This window comes from Bos indicus, chromosome 10, assembly GCF_029378745.1.
Source record: "Bos indicus isolate NIAB-ARS_2022 breed Sahiwal x Tharparkar chromosome 10, NIAB-ARS_B.indTharparkar_mat_pri_1.0, whole genome shotgun sequence".
NCBI lineage: Eukaryota > Metazoa > Chordata > Mammalia > Artiodactyla > Bovidae > Bos > Bos indicus.
The window spans coordinates 6,569,864-6,588,304 of NC_091769.1; the positions used below are offsets into that span (position 1 = coordinate 6,569,864).

At 45.7% G+C, this 18,441-nt stretch overlaps 1 protein-coding gene across 1 annotated transcript in view; it reads right to left on the reverse strand.

Annotated features, from left to right (window-relative positions):
• GCNT4 (glucosaminyl (N-acetyl) transferase 4) overlaps nucleotides 1–8,867 on the reverse strand; it is a 31,638-nt gene extending 22,771 nt beyond the window's left edge. Inside the window, exon 1 of the mRNA XM_019968057.2 lies at nucleotides 7,984–8,867. The gene's annotated coding sequence lies outside the window, so the exon portion shown is untranslated. The remainder of the gene's footprint in view (nucleotides 1–7,983) is intronic.
• Nucleotides 8,868–18,441: the final 9,574 nt, after the last annotated feature.

Here is an 18,441-nt window from a genome sequence, read left to right on the forward strand (position 1 = left end):
TTTCTTTTCTTTAGAGATTCTTTTGCTGTGGTGTTCATCTTATGTTAGGGCTTCCCTGGTGGCTCAGACAGTAAAGAATCTGCCTGCAGTGCGGCAGACCCAGGTTTGAGCCCTGGGTTGGGAAGATCCCCAGGAGAAATGAATGGCTACCCACTCTAGTATTCTTGCCCGGAGAATTCCATGGACAGAGGAACCTGGTGGGCTACATACAGCGCATGGGGTCGCAGAGTCGGACACGACTGAGTGGCTTTCACATTTTCGCTTTTCCTTCGCATCTCCCCTCTGGCTGCACATCCCTTACTCCAGTTGCATGATCTTCACATCACTTGGCAGTATTTTCCCACGATCCAGCCTTGGCGACTTACTTTGTGCCTACCTGTGTGTCACTCTGCCTCTCTCCCCCAACCCATCAGCTTTCACATCTCTCTGCTTCTGCCTGAGAGTAGGGCAGGCTATGGCTGGAAGGGCTGAAGGAAGGGAGAACCTGGGGAAGACGACAGCTGGCAGAGAGAGCCCTCCTTACTGCCCCCCAGAAGGAACGTGGGGGCATGGGGCAAGGATGCCATACTGCAAATATCCAGCCACGCTGCAGTGATGCAGAGAAGGAACACAGGGGCTGGGCTACGCCTAGTTCTTGCTGATCCTGGGCTTGCCCTCTGCTGCCATCTGAATGAGTTCTGCCAGAGGCTGTCCTTGTAGGATCTGGTAGATGACCAGGAAAATACCAAGGTCTACAGAAACAGGATTGAAAAACAAGGTTTTCAAAGTCCTGCAGAACCTTTATCCAAGAGCAGACCAGCTGACAGACCTGAGTCTGAGCACAGCCAGGAAGCTTTCCTTCAAAGCGACAACCTCATCTATTTTCCCCTGAACTACACTGGAAAAACAACAAGGGGGGCAGGAAGAAGGAAAAGCAGTCAAAGAGGCAGAAGTACAGGATATCATGGAGATTTCCTAGAGATTACAAACAGTTCCCTTATCACCCAGCACTTCTTTTTTTCTTGCCATGCTAAGCTAGAATGTCACATCAAAAAAGGTTTGGTAGCATCCTGGAGGAGGAAAGTAGGCTTGGATTTTATTGGGATTTTTTGCAGTTTGGTTTAAAGCTGGTCTTTCAACGCAGCGTGACAGAGGAGGGAGAGGGCTTGAGTAGGACTGCATAAAGTGCTAGTTGCTTAGTCATGTTCGAGTCTTTTCGACCCCATGGATTCGAGTCCACCAAGCTCCTCTGTCCATGGGATTTCCCAGGCAAGAGTACTGGAGGGGGTTGCCATTTCCTTCTCCAAGGGTCTTCTCCAACCAGGGACGGAACCCGAGTCTCCTGCATTGCAGGTGGATTCCTTACCATCCGAGCCACCTGGACTGGATAAGGACCATGAATGATCGTGAAGGACCATGAATGTGAGAGCGCAGGGGTCCAGGCGTTTTTCATGCTCCAGCAACCATGGCTCAGAAGCATTCTCGCCATAAAACTGTTCTGCTTTCTGCCTTTTAAAACTTTTGTGTGTGTGTGATTATTTAAGTGTACTCCTTTAAGAATCAACTCTCTGACATACATCACAGCAGGATCCTCTATGACCCACCTCCCAGAATATCGGAAATAAAAGCAAAAATAAACAAATGGGACCTAATTAACCTTAAAAACTTCTGCACATCAAAGGAAACTATCAGCAAGGTGAAAAGACAGCCTTCAGAATGGGAGAAAATAATAGCAAATGAAGCAACTGACAAACAACTAATCTCAAAAATATACAAGCAACTCCTACAGCTCAACTCCAGAAAAATAAATGACCCAATCAAAAAATGGGCCAAAGAACTAAATAGACATTTCTCCAAAGAAGACATACAGATGGCTAACAAACACATGAAAAGATGCTCAACATCACTCATTATCAGAGAAATGCAAATCAAGACCACTATGAGGTACCATTTCACACCAGTCAGAATGGCTGCGATCCAAAAGTCTACAAATAATAAATGTTGGAGAGGGTGTGGAGAAAAGGGAACCCTCTTACACTGTTGGTGGGAATGCAAACTAGTACAGCCACTATGGAGAACAGTGTGGAGATTCCTTAAAAAACTGGAAATAGAACTGCCTTATGATCCAGCAATCCCACTGCTGGGCATACACACCGAGGAAACCAGAAGGGAAAGAGACATGTGTACCCCAATGTTCATCGCAGCACTGTTTATAATAGCCAGGACATGGAAGCAACCTAGATGCCCATCAGCAGATGAATGGATAAGAAAGCTGTGGTACATATACACAATGGAGTATTACTCAGCCATTAAAAAGAATTCATTTGAATCAGTTCTAATGACGTGGATGAAACTGGAGCCTATTATACAGAGTGAAGTAAGCCAGAAGGAAAAACACCAATACAGTATACTAACGCATATATATGGAATTTAGAAAGATGATAACAATAACCCTGTGTACTGATGAATGGAACAGTCTTATGGACTCTGTGGGAGAGGGAGAGGGTGGGAAGATTTGGGAGAATGGCATTGAAACATGTAAAATATCATATATGAAACAAGATGCCAGTCCAGGTTCAATGCACGATACTGGATGCTTGGGGCTAGTGCACTGGGATGACCCAGAGGGATGGTATGGAGAGGGAGGAGGGAGGAGGGTTCAGGATGGGGAGCACATGTATACCTGTGATGGATTCATTTTGATATTTGGCAAAACTAATACAATTATGTAAAGTTTAAAAATAAAATAAAATTAAAAAAAAGAATCATATATGAGCAAAATTTCACATTAAAAAAAATTAAATAACCCTAATCTCCCAGCAAAATACAGACTTGACCACAAAATATCTAAGTTCTAGAGCCTGGAGGGATAGAGTCCTGAAGCAGAAAGAAATGACAAGGCACATTTTTTTGCTTCCCATTAGTTGGAAATTTCTGAATTCACCTTAATCTGACCATTAACAAGCTGAAACTTACCTTGGATCACCTACGCAAAAAACCAAGACGCTGATGGTATAAACATAATAGGGACGGAAAAGCAATTGTCAGAGACCAACTGCTCCTGCGGAATGTACTAGGGAGACTGAACCATGGGGGGCACTCAGGAAGGATCTGGGAAACAGGCCTCACGTGGAGAAACCACGCGAGGGGCACTTCCGAACAGCAGTAATTTAAATGCAAACACCAGTGGGGCTGATGACAAGCATTCTTCCAATTTTAGGCCCCCCAGGGTCCATAAAGATGCCAAGTTTTTAAGCCTCATTAACTGTGACAAAGGCCTCTAATCGAGATGCTCCTGTTGTTATTTACTTCCTCGGGCCAGGACACCAGCAGAGAGATCAGCAGAGGGCTCAAAGGTTCACGTGAAAAAGGACAGAAGGACCCAAACAGATCTGGGCAAACTTGGGTCTAGTAAGATGAAACTGAACAGAGATACATACAAAGGCTAACAGTCAGGTCCACGAAATTAACTGCATCGTACCAGCTGGAGAAACGTGATTTCACAGGAGCATCTGGAGAGAATGGTTCAGGGTTTTGGCTGACTGTATATTCAGGAAGAGTCCCAGTTTGTTTGGTACAAGACTGCCAAAAGACTTTTAAAAGGCAGAAAAACCAAACCAGAAACCAAACCAGTATAATCCTGGGCAACATGAAAACCACAAGCTGTAGAACGTTAGAGCCTAAAGGGATCTTAGCATTTTCCATCAGCGTAGACTGTGGGACAGAGGAACGGATGGGTCTGTGTCTGGGTACCACCCTCTACCAGGACACTGTCTGATGGAAAAGTAAGCAGCACAGTGAGCTAGTGACCACAGGAGGGAAACGGAAGGCTAAGACCAAAGAAGGGAAAAAACAAAGAGGCATGGCTGCAAATATTAATTCATAGGTTTACTGGGCCCCACTAGCAGAGGTTCTGATTTAGCCGGTCTGATGGCTGCAGAATTGGCATTTCTAGCGAGTTCCCAGGTGATGCTCGTGCAGCTTGTCCAGGGATCACACTTTGAGAACCGGTGCTCTAAGAAACAACATCTTGTTTTCACAATATATATATATATATATATTTCTAAGATTTTCCTAAGACACAATGGCCTGTTTTTCTGCTAAGTCCAAATTAGGGAGAATTTACTGGTTTTGAAACACCACACATTTATATTTAAGAATATGCTCCTTTTAAAACCTTATTGTTTAGCAGAAGTTCCACCTTTGCTTTCTGACCCTTAGTGTTTCTTACTAGCTCAGCTTCACAAAGCAGACTTCTGCTTCCATTTCTGGCATTTTTATATAATAGGCAGTTTCCCTCTGGTCTTCTACTTTTCCTGAATTTTCTATTGTGTTCAGCAAATCAAGCTTCATTACATATTAAGATGTGACCTGCTTTTACCAAATGGTATCTGGTTTCCCATATCTTCTAAAATAGTAAATATTGACCCAATCCTTTCCCTTAAAATCCACACTGAGCACACCATGCCTGGGGGCCCATTAGGTTTTGAAGCAGCTGCATTCAACTCCTGATTAATATAATTTGATCTTATATATGTGAAGCTTCAGCCTGTAGATCCCAGTTGGTAAATAACCAGCATGTGAAAATGCATATAAAATAGCATGCAAAGCAATGCAAATTAATACAAAACATATATCTCTAAATTGCTTGGGAAAAGTCTGTAAGCCTTGACATTGTTATTATCTGCTTTGCTTATTGCATTCTGACAAGCAGTGACCAGATCCTTTTATGAATTTCATGAAGCATCCAGCATGTTATACTTGTTGACTTGCTAAGGGGGAAGTGACCCTGCCTGTGAGTCAGGCAAATGGGATCCTGGCCTTAACTTCCACTGCTGTTGGGCTCTCTGGACTTGGACAGGATCTCAAAATTCTGAGTCTCCGAATCTACATCTGGAAAAGATGGGAATGAGATCATCATCATAAAACCACCCGCTCTAAGGCTTCCCGAGCATTCATTATGCACCAGGTACAATGCACACAGGCACACACTGTACAGAGATGACGTACACACAAGTGTTGTGCACACACAATGCACACATGCCTACCTTGTGCACACCTCATGCACACAGGCAATCCTCCCCACAGCCCCTGAGCAGGGACCAGAACACACACCCCTCCGCCGTGGGGCCATTTCAGAGACCAGGAAACCAGGGCAGAAAGGTAAGGAAACGTGTGAAAGGTCACAAGGTAGGCAGTGGAAGGGTCAGAGCCAGGGACTCAGCAGTCACATTCCAGGGGCCGCTCTGAGCTACAGTGCAGCTCTCTTTCATGGTTTCCATCTATGTTCCTCCTCATCATTAAATTTCCACGATCTACAAAGTAAAACTTCAAATTTCACGTCATGTGGTTTTCAAAACATCGCTTCAGTAGATGGTGATGGTTTATGTTTTATGAGTTTGACAGTGGAATGACAGCATAATCAGACTGTTTGTAACCTACTACATTAGTTATGTGGCTTCTGCTTAGTTACGTGGCTGCTACTCATCCATCAGACCACAGTGATTGTGTGCTTAGTCACTCAACTGTATCCAACTCTTTGCGACCCCAGGGACTGTGGCCTGCCAGGCTCTGCCCATGGAATTTTCCACGCAAGAATACTGGAGTGGGTTACCATTTCCTCCTTCAGGGGATCTTCCCAACCCAGGGACTGAACCCAGGTCCCCTGTGTTGCCTGCCTTGGCAGGTGGGTTCTTTACCACTGAGCCACCTGGGAATCCCACTCATCCATCAGGTCCGCCTTAAATCTCCCCAAGAAGGCTTCCTGCCTCCCCCAGATCAGTGAGCTACATCTGTCCCCCTGCACCCCAATATGGGCCTGGCACACAGTAAGGGCTCACTGAATTTGGGACAGATTGGCTTTTCAACCTCACATCACACAACCTTCCTATCTTATTGCTTTCTTCCTGCATCTAAACCAAAAAAGGAAACCACAGTTTTACTTCATAATCATAGTTTTAGCCATCACAGTTTTCTTCCAGTATGTGGGGCTATGATAAGGCCCAGGGCACCAAATCATACTGAGCAGTCACATTCCAGGGGCCGCTCTGAGCTACAGTGCAGCTCTCTTTCATGGTTTCCATCTATGTCCCTCCTTACCATTAAATTTCCATGATCTACAAAGTAAAACTTCAAATTTCACTGTCACGTGGGCTTCAAAACATTGTTTCAGTAGATGGTGAACGCGTTAGCTTCTGTGACTTCTATCGTCAGTCATTCTCAGGGGACCAGGAACTGGACATCACTACAGCCCCACCTGCCCCCGCCCGCCCAACTGAGCTCATTCAAAGTCAGTTTGATAACTATTGACTGCCCACCTATCCTGAGGGTACTTAGTGTGAAGCCAAGCGCCAAACTTGACTTACTGCCCCAAACCTGCCATTCACTCTTACCTCCCTCTGTGCAGACCTTGTGGCATTCAGTAAATGTGCCTCTCAAAGGAGACAAATTTACAGTTTTCCCCACTTCCCGCCCCCAAAGGAAATCCTTTCACTCAGTGCCACACAACCTGATTCTTTGGATATTGTTTCTCTGCAAATACAAGCATGATACGATTCAACAGCAGCTTAATTGATCATTTCTCACAGAGAATTGATTCTTAGAAAGTGCAATAGAGGAACTGCTTTCTGCAGTAACCTCCTGACTTTTAAAGATTTTACTTCCTCAAGACACCATCAACAAAAGCTGTCAAAACTGACAGCTAGGTTCTAGATTGTCTTAAACTGATAGGTGGTTCAATAAGGGCATGCTTCTGTAAAACCAGAAGAGGTGACTTCTATCTACCGAACCACATGAACATTTAATTTAATATCACTGAATGTCATTCCCAACTCCCTTAATCTGGTTTGCCTCTTTTCAGTTTAAAGGACGAGAAGAGGGAACGACAAGTGCCTAAGGGCGAAGGTCACCTCTCCCTTATCCAGCGAGAGGAAAACACGGTTCCCACTACAACCACAAGGAAAACCTCGCCGAGCAGGACAACTCAGTTCTGAAATATACATACAGTATCCATCCGCTCGCACTGTTAGCCTACGTGAAGATGGTAAACTGACTCGAGAGCCTAGATCTCTTGGCTCGGATCCTCGGAGGCTCCCAGCTCGATGGAAGAGGTGCCGCCACCTCACAAGGGGACGATCCGGGCCAGCTCTGCGGTACGAAAACTTGACCGTAAAAAGCGCAGAAGCTCGTCCCAGCGGCAGGCGCGGCGGGGAGGACCGCTCCGCAGCTTCTAATCCGCGACCTACTGAGAGACGCGCACGCCCACCTGGTCCTAAAGGAGAAGCCACGCCAGCAGCCCATTCCCGCGCGCCGCGTCCCGCGCCGCCCCCTTGCCTCGCCGCCCCCGAGCAGCGCGGCGCGGCGACGCGCCGCGGGTCCAGGGCTGCGGAGAGGCTGGCGACGGCGCGGCACAGCGTGCGTCCGACCCCGGCTCCGCAGGTCCCTCACGGACCCGCCCCTCGCCCCTCACCTGGGCGGCTCTCGGCGGCCGGGAGGAGAAAGACCGCAGTATCCCCAGCCCCGGAAGGGGCGCGACGGGGAGCCGCGTCCTCACCGCTCGGGAAGAGCCCGGGACGAAACCTAGGTGCGGGTGCGCCCGGCTGCTCCCGGCCTCCCAGACCGGCCCTGCCCGGCGCCGGGAGCCCGGGGTGCGGGCACCACGGCCGCGTCTCTGCAGGGCAGCCTCAGGCAGACGCGCGCTGACCGCCCCGCAGCCGGGCGGCCTCGGAGAACTTTGCAGCGTCCGGCCACCGGCAGGGGCCCGAGTCAACGAGGGCGCGCAGCCGGGCCAGGGCTCAGCTAGGCTCGCGCGGCGGCTGCCCCGGGCTGACCCCTTCCTTCCTACCTCTCCCTCCCCCACCGAGCGAGGGACGCGGCGCCCAAGTTCTCCCCGGCGGGGAAATGAAAGTCGTGAGGAAGGGGTCCCGGGCATCCGAGGCTGGGCCAGGAGACCCGCACGCTGGCCCCGAGCGTTCCTCGCCGGCCTGCGTGGCCGAGTGGACTTACGAAAAGGGAGCGGGGGAGCCCCGGGCGCGGAGTCCCCGCGGATGGACGAGTCGCTCCGGCCCGGCCGCGAGCTGCGCTTTAGGCTCCCGGCCCCTCGGCGGCGGCGGCAGCCTCTGGCTCCAGGCTCTCGCCTCCTCCTCGTCCTCCGCCGCCACCTCCTCGGCGCGCCCGGCTGGGGAGTCGCTCTCCCCCGGCCGGGGGCTGGGAGCGTGCTGAGCGGCCCCCGTGACGTGGAGGGAAAGGAGGAGCGTCGCCGCCGCGCTCCCGCAGAGGGAGCTCCGGCCCCGCGCTCCGGGGCCCCGGCGCCGCGCCGGGGACTAAGTTCCCAGGTGCGCGGTGCGCTGCGCTCTCCGCCGCCGCTCGGAGCGTCAGCCAGCTTCGGTTCCCTCCCCGCATTCAACAGCAAGAAAGCGGAGGTCTGGAGAGCTAAGTGACTTGCCCAGAGATGATCAGAGGGCGGTGACAGAGCAAACACATCTGCGACTCGTTGCTTTTTCCTTTGCGAGGCTCCGGTCCTGCAGGAATCGCCTCGCTCTCACTGGTTAAGACCCACAGGTCAGTGTCCCAGGCAGCCTGGAGAAATACCTAGGAGTGGAGTGGGAAGGTGGAGTTTTATGCCCCATAAATAGACTACAAAGTTGTTTTCCCGTCTGTATCTGCAGGTCAAATAGACACTCTAAGGCTTCCTCTTTACCGTCAAGCGGGGGTGAGGGTGGCGGGCCGTGCCGGCATGGTATCCGGTCCCATTTCTGTTCACCCAATTGCCGGAAACACGCCTACTTAACCAACTGGGCAATATCTACGCCTCAGCCTTGGTGGCGGGTTCTTGTGAATAGACCAACTCTGAGAATTGGATGCCCTACCTTCCAGACCTTCTAATTCCCGACCTTCCAGACTTCTCTCGCTGCGCTCCGAGTCCTTGGTGGCCAGCGAGGCTCCTGGGGGGCCACCTTACAGGCCAGGGATGCACCAGGGAAGTCAGTCCCAGCCGGTTTCTTCCTTCCGTCCTCAGTTAACCCACGTTGACTGAGCGCCTGCTGTATGCCAGGTGTGTTGGTGAGGAGCCAGATCGGACCAGGTAAAACCGGTTAGGCCTTGCGACCCAGGAATCCTAAAAGAGGGAGCTGCATAGGACCCCATATCCTTTACTCCTAGGCTCTGAAATCTGCCCACAGTAGTAGAGACTCTGAGATCACCCTGCTTTAAAAAAAAAAAAAAAAATCCCCAGTGTTTGGAAAACAAGTATTTTAATAAATACTCTAATACTTTGCACTTATTTTCAAGCAAATGGCCAACTTTGCATTTCTCTCTCCAGTGGGGCCCCCCTGTTTCTGGAAGAGTCATTAAAGGTCACATTATTCGCCCTTCTGGTCTCCCTCATGATAATGATAAGAACAACTAAGCCTTCTGTTACCTGCTGTGAGCACTGTTCTAAGCAATTTGTGCAGATTAATCTTTCAACCCTCACAACTTTATGAGGGAGATGCTATTTTTTCTATTCTGATTTTCCAGAGGAGAGGGAGGCAAGTGAGGGGAAATGACACGCCAGTAAATGGCAGAACCGGAACTCAGACTAGCATGGTCTGCCCCAGTGTCCATGAGATAACAGCTGAGGAAACTGTGACTTCCAGGGCTCAGTGGTCCACCAGCCACCCTCAGCCCGGCTCCCACCACAGGCCCCAGTTATCTAAGCAAGGGCTGCTATGAAATCCATACACACATAGTTTCTCCCAAATTGGTCAGTTTAAAAATTTGGATATATCATATCATAAAGTAGTTGTCCATTCACTTACTTGCACCCCTGTTTCCAACTCCAGGATCAACCTTTTGTCATAAAGTAAACTGTCTCTATGATAAGACCTTAAAAAATACCTGTATGGGCTTCCCTGTTGGTCCAGTAGTTAAGAATCTGCCTTCCAGTGCAGAGGACACCCATTAGATCCCTGGCTCAGGAACTAAAGATCCCACATGCTGTGGGACAACTGAGCCCAAGAGCTGAAGATCCCAAGTGCTGCCACTAAGACCCAACACAGCCAAAACAGAATTAAATAAATAAATATTAAAAAGTACCTTTACCATAATGCTTGTAAACTCTTTTCTACCCAGACTATATTCAGTTCATTCCCTGTCCTCTTGTTACCCTCTTCCCTTAAAGCCTTGCTCTGATCAGCATCCCAGGTCTTCAGGAAGGATGCCTCTCAGCTGCATAGGTATGTGTTTATGCTTAGTCACTCAGACATGTCCAATTCTTGTGACCCCATGGACTGTAGCCCACTGAGCTCCTCTGTCCATGGGATTTCCCTGGCAAGAATACTAGAGTGGGTTGCCATTTCCTTCTCCAGGGGATCTTCCCAACTCAGGAATCAAACCTGTGTCTTCTGTGTTGGCAGGTGGATTCCTTACTGCTGAGCCACCAGGGAAGCCCCTAGGCTGGGTGGTAGCCCCCTAAGGCCTCCACTACACCCTACAGTGTGCTTAGCACTCCTGGGGTATTAGTCTCCCAGGACTGCCGTAACAAGTCACTACAAACTGGGTGACTTCAGACAGTATAAACTTATTCTGTCACAATTTAGAGTCTAGAAGTGTGACATCAAGGCATTGGCCAGACTGTGCTCTCTTTGAAGGATCTTAAGTCCAGTATGGGCTTCCCTGGTGGCTCAGTGGTAAAGAATCTGCCTGCCAATGCAGGAGACTAGGGTTCGATCCCTGGGTCAAGAAAGATCCCCTGGAGGAGGAAATGGTAACCCACTCCAGTATTCTTGCCCAGGAAATCCCACGGACCGAGAGGAGCCTGGTGGGCTACAGTCCATGGGGTTGCAAAGGAGTTAGACATGACTTAGAGGTAAAACAACAACAAAGAAATCCAGTATGACCTATTCATAACTTGATTACATATGCAAAGACATGAACTTTGAGGGGACACTTGTCAACCCAGTACAACCCCCAAAAGTCACTGTTAATGAAAACACATTGTTTGAGCTAAGAATACAAAGAGGCATGCATAAATCACAGACCTTGCCCTCAAAGAAAGACACTGAAGTTACAGAGGTAGTAACTACACATGTCCTGTACTCAGAACATGCATCACCAACAAGACAGAAGATGCTTAGAATCAGCTGCCTGGGACCAAATGGCAGCCATGCCAGGGGAATTCAGAGGAATTCCCTTTGGACATAGTCCAAAGGGACATAATCACTGAGGATACCACTAAAGGACTTCACTCAGAGTACAGGGAGTTCCAAGCAGGTCCTTGAAGGAAAAGTAGGAAAGGCGAAGCTAGGTAAGGAGGGCTTGTCAAAAGCACGGCTCCAAAGGGGAAGGTGTGCCTGAAAGAATCTTACTTGTGAAGTTTTGCTATAGAAATGGGAGGCTGAAAAGGATGTAGGTAAGTGCCATACAGAGTGGAAGAACTCAGTGAATTACTCTGACTATGATAATACTATGCTGTAATACTGCAGCAGTGAGCATGCTGTGGAGTGGTCTCTAATTCATTCATGTTATTTGGTCTTTATGGCAATCCTGAGTGCTGTTATACAACCAAGGATCCTGGGGCTCAAAGGAAGAGTAACGTGTCCAGGTAAATCAGCAAATCAGTTGTAGAACTGGTAGGGAAACATTGGTCTTGCTATTCTTCATTCAGGAATTCCACCACAAAATAATGTGCCTCCTGGGTTACCCTTCCAGTCCTGATTGTGTTGTTCTTGGCCCAAGGAAACCATTTGAAGAAGACAGTAATCCTGGAAGAAATGGAAATGTCTTCTAAGAAAAGTCATGTAAATCCCAAATTGGAATTGTGGTAAACCCTTCCCAGCCATCTGAATTGCTTTCACAAAACCTTATGAGGAATTTCTAATGTATTTAAAAAGTCTTCTTAGGCCTTCAGAGACATCATAGGATCCAGTGTCTTTCTGCAGAACTAACTTAGCTGGTTATCTTAAGGAAATAGGGGCTGAATGGAACTTGAAGGCATGCAGAGACGCTGGTAAGAAGTTGAGGGGAAGTTGAATCCAAAAGACAAGAAATTATACCACAGGTCAGCAGAAACTGATAATTCAAGCTCTAGGTCTGGGCTCACCAGCGTGGAGGCAAGCACAGATGACCAGATCTTGGCATGTTTGGGAGGCTTTCTAATAAGAATTTGTCACAGGCTACCAACGGGAAGCAAGAAGGAAGTCTAGCCTTGGGTTGGCTATCTGATACTTAATGTGTTTCCCTGGATTTTCCTTTACTTAGCAAGCATGTAGCTTGCCAGATTCTCTGCTGGCTGAGTGTTTAAAGGTATATTTAAGGATGAAATGCTTTTGAGACTAATGTGATTCACTGAACTCTTGCTTGTGCAAAATGCTGCACTGGTTGCTATGGAAGAATACAAAAATACAACAGCCCTTGACCTTGGAGAAAATCCCATTTAATTTAGGAGACATGAGACGTATAAAATGTGCATGATATAAGTGAGACTAAATGAAATGTGTAAGCAGTTTCTGATGTTTAGATACAACTTCTCACAACGAGGCCCTCCCAGCTCCCCTTTTTAAAGCCATGTCCTGCTTTGGAGAAAGGACCAGGAGGGGTGCAGCGAGTGGGACAGAGATGTGGGGGTGCTGGGGCAGTAGTGGCTGAGAGCGCAGTCCAGGCCCCGAGCTGGCCGGCCGGCTGATGGAGTTTCACAGAAAAGCGCTTCAGGGAAGAGCTTGCTCTCGGGAAAATAGAGAAATAGGGGCCCCTAAGGCTGGGGAGGCAGTAGACTTTTCCCTGTATGTCGACTGAGGGACTCATGTCACTTGGCTTGGCTTCTAAAGGAAAAGGAGACCCACCACTACAGAGACTTAGGGCCCTAGGGCTCACATTACTATACATAAAGTCATTTGTGGCACAGAGCCAAGCTCTTCCAAATTTAAGTGTTCACTCTTTTTAATCTTGGTTTTTTATTTGGGTCAAAATCACCATTTTCTTTTTTTCCCCCTTTTAAAAAAAATTGAAGTATAGTTGATTTATAATGTATTGGTTTCATGTGTACAGCAAAGTGATTCAGTTATACACACATATATGTTCTTTTTCAGATTCTTTTCCATTACAGGTGATTACAAGATATTGCAAACCAACCTTTTTTTAAACCTCTTCATTTCCATCACCAGCATTTCTTTTGGGGACATTTTTACACAAAGAGACATAGTTTCTGTTTTGTTTAATCATTCACGACAGTTAATGAGTAGGCAACAATGAACAGAACCAAAAGAGCTGTGCTGAACTGAAGATGCTGGGGGATTGGCAAGGCTCACCCACTAGCTGGGTAACTTGCCTCACCATTTCCTTGCCTCCAGCTTTGAAGGACATGAGCCAACTTCGTATCTCAGCCACAAGGCCAGACATCATTGAACTTTAAGGTATCTCGTGAACAGCTAAAAACAGAAATGGTAACTGCTTTTACCTTTAGAAGTATCACTACTTACATTATAGCTTCAAATGTTCACACCTACTGTTCCTACTTTAAAGGAGCCTAAATGAAAGAATATGAACTTACAAATATGGCCAAGGAATTTAGAAGTTAACTATGCAGCCTATATGAGGGACTTTAAGATACAGGCAGCTTGATCTATTGTTCAGTCACCAAGTCGTGCCCAACTCTTTGCAACCCCATGGACTGCAGCACACCAGGTTTCCCTGTTCTTCACTATCTCCTGGAGTTTGCTTGAATTCATATCCATTGAGTCAGTGATGCTTATCTAACCATCTCATCCTTGATCTGGCATGGCTTCAAATTCCATTCTTCTTATTTAACCGGTAAGAGAATTCAGGACATGAAAACATTACAATTAACATTTAAGCAGAAACTTTCCACATTTCTTGGCTTTTATGTGTTTAAGAGAGATGTATCCCTGGTTTCCTTTTGCAAAGCAGGCTTCAACAAAAATGAAATGAGAAGAAATAGAAAATGAGAGAGTCCAAAGAAAACACATGTGGAGTTTATGTGCTCTTATCCCTCACAGTCTTGAGAACCCAATGAGACTTAAAACCCAAGTCTTATGGGCACATGCAGTCAATTAACAGGGTAGTTTTCCATGAAAACTGAGTTTGGGCAGTATCTCAGATGAATCAACTTTACTTTCTTTATGCCTGGGGCTCCGAGATTGAAAAAGAGAAAGCCCAAGAGCAGGGATCAACACATTCGTACTGAAGCTCTTCCAGCAGGACTTCTGCATTCCATTTTCTACCAGCGAGCATCCCTGTCTGCCCTGCCTGTCATTCACCAAAGTGAGTCAACACTGGCTCCTCAGAATGTGTAGGTGGCAGGAGTCAGTAGGGCCACTGTCACTCAGAAAGATGTCAACACTTTTAATCATCATGTCTATTTTTGGGGCAGATACCTTTGATTAAGAGAGAGGAAACATATGATACCTAACAGCGTGAGTTCTGAAACCAAATGGCCAGGTTTGAATCCCAGTTCTACCACCTGGTGGTACATGTGTGACTTTGGGCCAGTTTACTTCATCCTATACCTTGATTTCCTCATCTGTAAAATGAGGACAATAGTTCTACCTCATAGGGTGTGGTTAAGATTAAATAATACATTGGAAGTGCTTATAACAATGACTGGTATATGTTAAGTGCAATAAATACTAGCTCTTACCCCACCCCAGCCTTACTCACGTGCTTTTTGTTATCAGCAAAGTCCGGAGTGTGTACACCTGACTACTTTTCTGCACATGGGCACGTACTTACTTTTCTCAGCCAATCAAGGGTAGCCCGCTTCCCTGGCTAGTGACTGATGTGGGAACAAGCAGAAGGTAAAATTTTGGCTAATGAAATAAACTTTCCTGGGGTGGTGGTGGTGGCATTCGAGGAAGGTTTCGTCCCAAATGATGTGCGTTGGAGGGAATGTTTCTTTCTTCTTCTAATGATGCTGTTTCTGCATCTACATCTGCCTGAAACAGCAGAGTCATCTTGGCACCCTGAGGGGAGCTGGAAGAAAGATGGAAACAATCATAACACTGTTGAGTTAAAGAGCTAACCAACCCCCAGATTCCTATCTCTGGACTTGTTATATCAAAGAATAAAATTTCCATTTTGAATATGGTTTTCTGTTATGACTTGAATATACTCTGATAGTTCTTGAGTATCTAGTATGTCTGAGCTATTTTATTGGAAACATGAAGTATAAAACTATAAAGCTGACCTTGACAAGTTTTCCAGCTACTTGAAGACAAGTTTTTCCAGCTACTTGAGGGAAATAAGCCATGAAAAGAACACTAATAATACCAAGCAGCAAATATTCAGTGCTTGGCCTGAGAAAGCAACCCAGGAGGATATGTATGAGGAGAGGGCTCAAAGAATAAGGAAAACATAAATGGACAGATGAGAGAGGGAACATTCTTGATAGTAAACAAAATATTGGGTAGAGTTAGGGATTGTGTTAGTTTGCCAGGGCTGCCAAACTGGATGGCTTAAACAACAGAAGATTATTTCTCTGGACGGGAGAAGTCTAAGATCGAAGGGTCAGCGGGGTTGATTTCATTCAGAGGCCTCTCTCCTTTGTTTGCAGATGGCTGCCTTTTTTCTCTGTCCTTATAGGGTCTTTTACCTGTTCATATGCACCCCGGTATCCCTTAGTATGGCCAAAAATTTTTCATAAAGGACACCATTCAGACTGTATGAGGACCTACTTCAACTGCCTTATTTTAAACATCTCTTTTAATGATCCTCTCTCCAAATACAGTCACATTCTGAGCGACTGCAAGCTAGGAATTCAACATATGAATTTTGAGAGGACACAATTTCAGCCCATAAAAGGGATGAAAAAGGAGTTTAAGAGTGAGTCAAAGGTTACAGATGATTGGGAGATTAAGCTGGAAAGTTATGTTGGGACCAGAGAACAGGAGCCTCAAACCTTGGGCTGAGATTTTACTCCCGCAGCAGCAGCAAGGAAGTAACAATAGACCTTTAGGAAGAATAATTTGGCACAGTGTGCTGCAGGTTTTTATAAGGGAAAGAACTGGGGTGAGAGAAATGGGATGAGGTTGCACGTAGTCTAGTCCTGATAAAGGACTGAACTCAGGAAGGGAACTTGAAGGGACTAAATGAAAGAGAAGTGGAAGAGAAAAGGGCAAGATGTATTCTTGGACACTGCCAGCTATCAGGCCAGTGGAAGCTAATCTGTAATTCAAGTCTTAAAAGGAGTGTTATTTTGTCATAACAGGATTCTGAGTGAGTCCCAGGTGATTGAGGTTCCATCTCTCTAGAATTTAGGAGTACCTGTCTGAAAGGGAACAGACTTCCTTGTTGGGTATGGAGTATCCTGGAGGTGTTCAGGAAGTTAATTTTATTGAAAGGATACAAATATCAGGGATTGAGTAATTGGATATTCTTGGAGGTCTCTTATATAGCTCAAGGTCTAGAAGTTAAGCTAATGCTTTAGGGTCTAAAAGCCTTTCATTTAGAACCCAGAATAGACAAAATGTCTTCCCATCACTCCAAATCGCCCAGTCATCTCAGAGGGATGATCTGGGGTAAGGTAGCTCTCTGGACCCCAGTCTGGCTTGAAGTAGACCCTTGTGCTTAGTTTGGGCAATACTCACATGCCTCCCCCAGGTGTTATGTCAGTTACCAGTTGGTATATTTAATGTTAAATGGGCTTGGAAAATTAAGTTTAAGAATTTGATTACTAAAATGAAAACTCAGAATTGCAAGATTGGAAGAATTGATGCTTTTGAACTGTGGTGTTGGAGAAGACTCTTGAGAGTCCCTTGGACTGCAAGGAGATCCAACCAGTCCATCCTAAAGGAGATCAGTCCTGGGTGTTCACTGAAGGGACTGATGTTGAAGCTGAAACTCCAATACTTTGGCCACCTGATGCGTAGAGCTGACTCATTGGAAAAGACCCTGATGCTGGGAAAGATTGAAGGCAGGAGGAGAAGGGGATGACAGAGGATGAAATGGTTGGATGGCATCACCAACTCAATGGACATGAGTTTGAGTATACTCTGGGAGTTGATGACGGACAGGGAAGCCTGCTGGGCTGCAGTCCATGGGGTCACAGAGAGTCGGACATGACTGAGCAACTGAACTGAACTGAACTGAGAATGTATGACTTTTATAAAATGTAATCACTAATAAACAAAAGACCTGCTTTTCAGTTACTTTTTTAAACTATTTTTAAATTACAAATGTTTGGCTTTTTAAATTTTCTTTTTTGGCTTTTTTAAAATGTTGAATGTAAACTGCAAAACATCTTTCTACCTTCCCCAGTCCAGCTCCCTTAGGGATAGGCATTGCAGTTTTATTTGTAACATTCCAGGCCTTTTACTGGACATTCCCAACACCACACAAATACTTCTGCATACAAATACACATTTCATAGCTTATAAAGTACATATACCATATATAAAATATGTATAAATATAAATATATGGCCTTACAGATTATACATGGACTCAAGGCATATAATTTTTATTTAACATAACCAGGAGTTATACTAAATACTGTCTAACAATCTGCATTATTTTTAGTTACTTATATATACAATTTCCCATGTTAGTACATATATTCCCAAATGGCCCATGTTTTAAATATCTCCTTAAGGAATGAAAGCCAAACAGATCACCAAATAAGGTAGGCTATTCAAAAATTAGAAAAATAGAGTAGTCTAAGAAAATGATAATGGAATAAAACTCTTGTCAGGTCTCACACATTACATGTAGGGTCACTTTATCCTGAACATTTTCAATTGACTCTCAAAGGAAGAAAAATAAAATGATCTGTCTTTACACTTTTATTAATAGGCAGAACTTTTCAGCTGCTTTCTTTTCAGATATTTCAAATTTTTATCTGAATAGAAAGAATAAACACAGTACCAATTTCAAAGTTGCCAAAGGGTGCACGTAGTTAGAAGTCCTTCTTTCCTGTAGCTCTCCAATCCCATAATTCTCTCCACAGGCAACTGCTGACACGGTTCTTGTGTATTCTAAAGACAGTTAAGATTCTGTACGTTTAAAACAAGAAAATATCAAGAAGCAACACATTATGGCTCCTCTGCATCCCCACCAAATTCTAGCACTTGCTAGAGTAATCTTTATTGCAGTCTGACATCTCTACCCAAAAAATGACAGAGACAGGCCACAGAGTTAAAAAGCATATTTGGGAATCTGGGGTAATTACAGATACGAATAAGATGGCTATCAAAGACAGCTAAGACACTTATTTTTTTTTAAAGCTTATGAAAACTTATAAAACTCTTGAATATAACTCTTTAAAAATATCTTCATGACAATGTAGCAAACTTTACAGGTAAAATATACACCCTACTTAAAATAATCAGCCCCAAATCAACCCTTGATTCACTGTTTGCTGTAAGACTTGGCACAGCTGCAATTCTATCTACACTAAATTTTATGAAACTTATGATAAACCTCTTTCATAATTCTACATTTTGATTTCAATATAAATTCCAAAGTAAATGGGGGG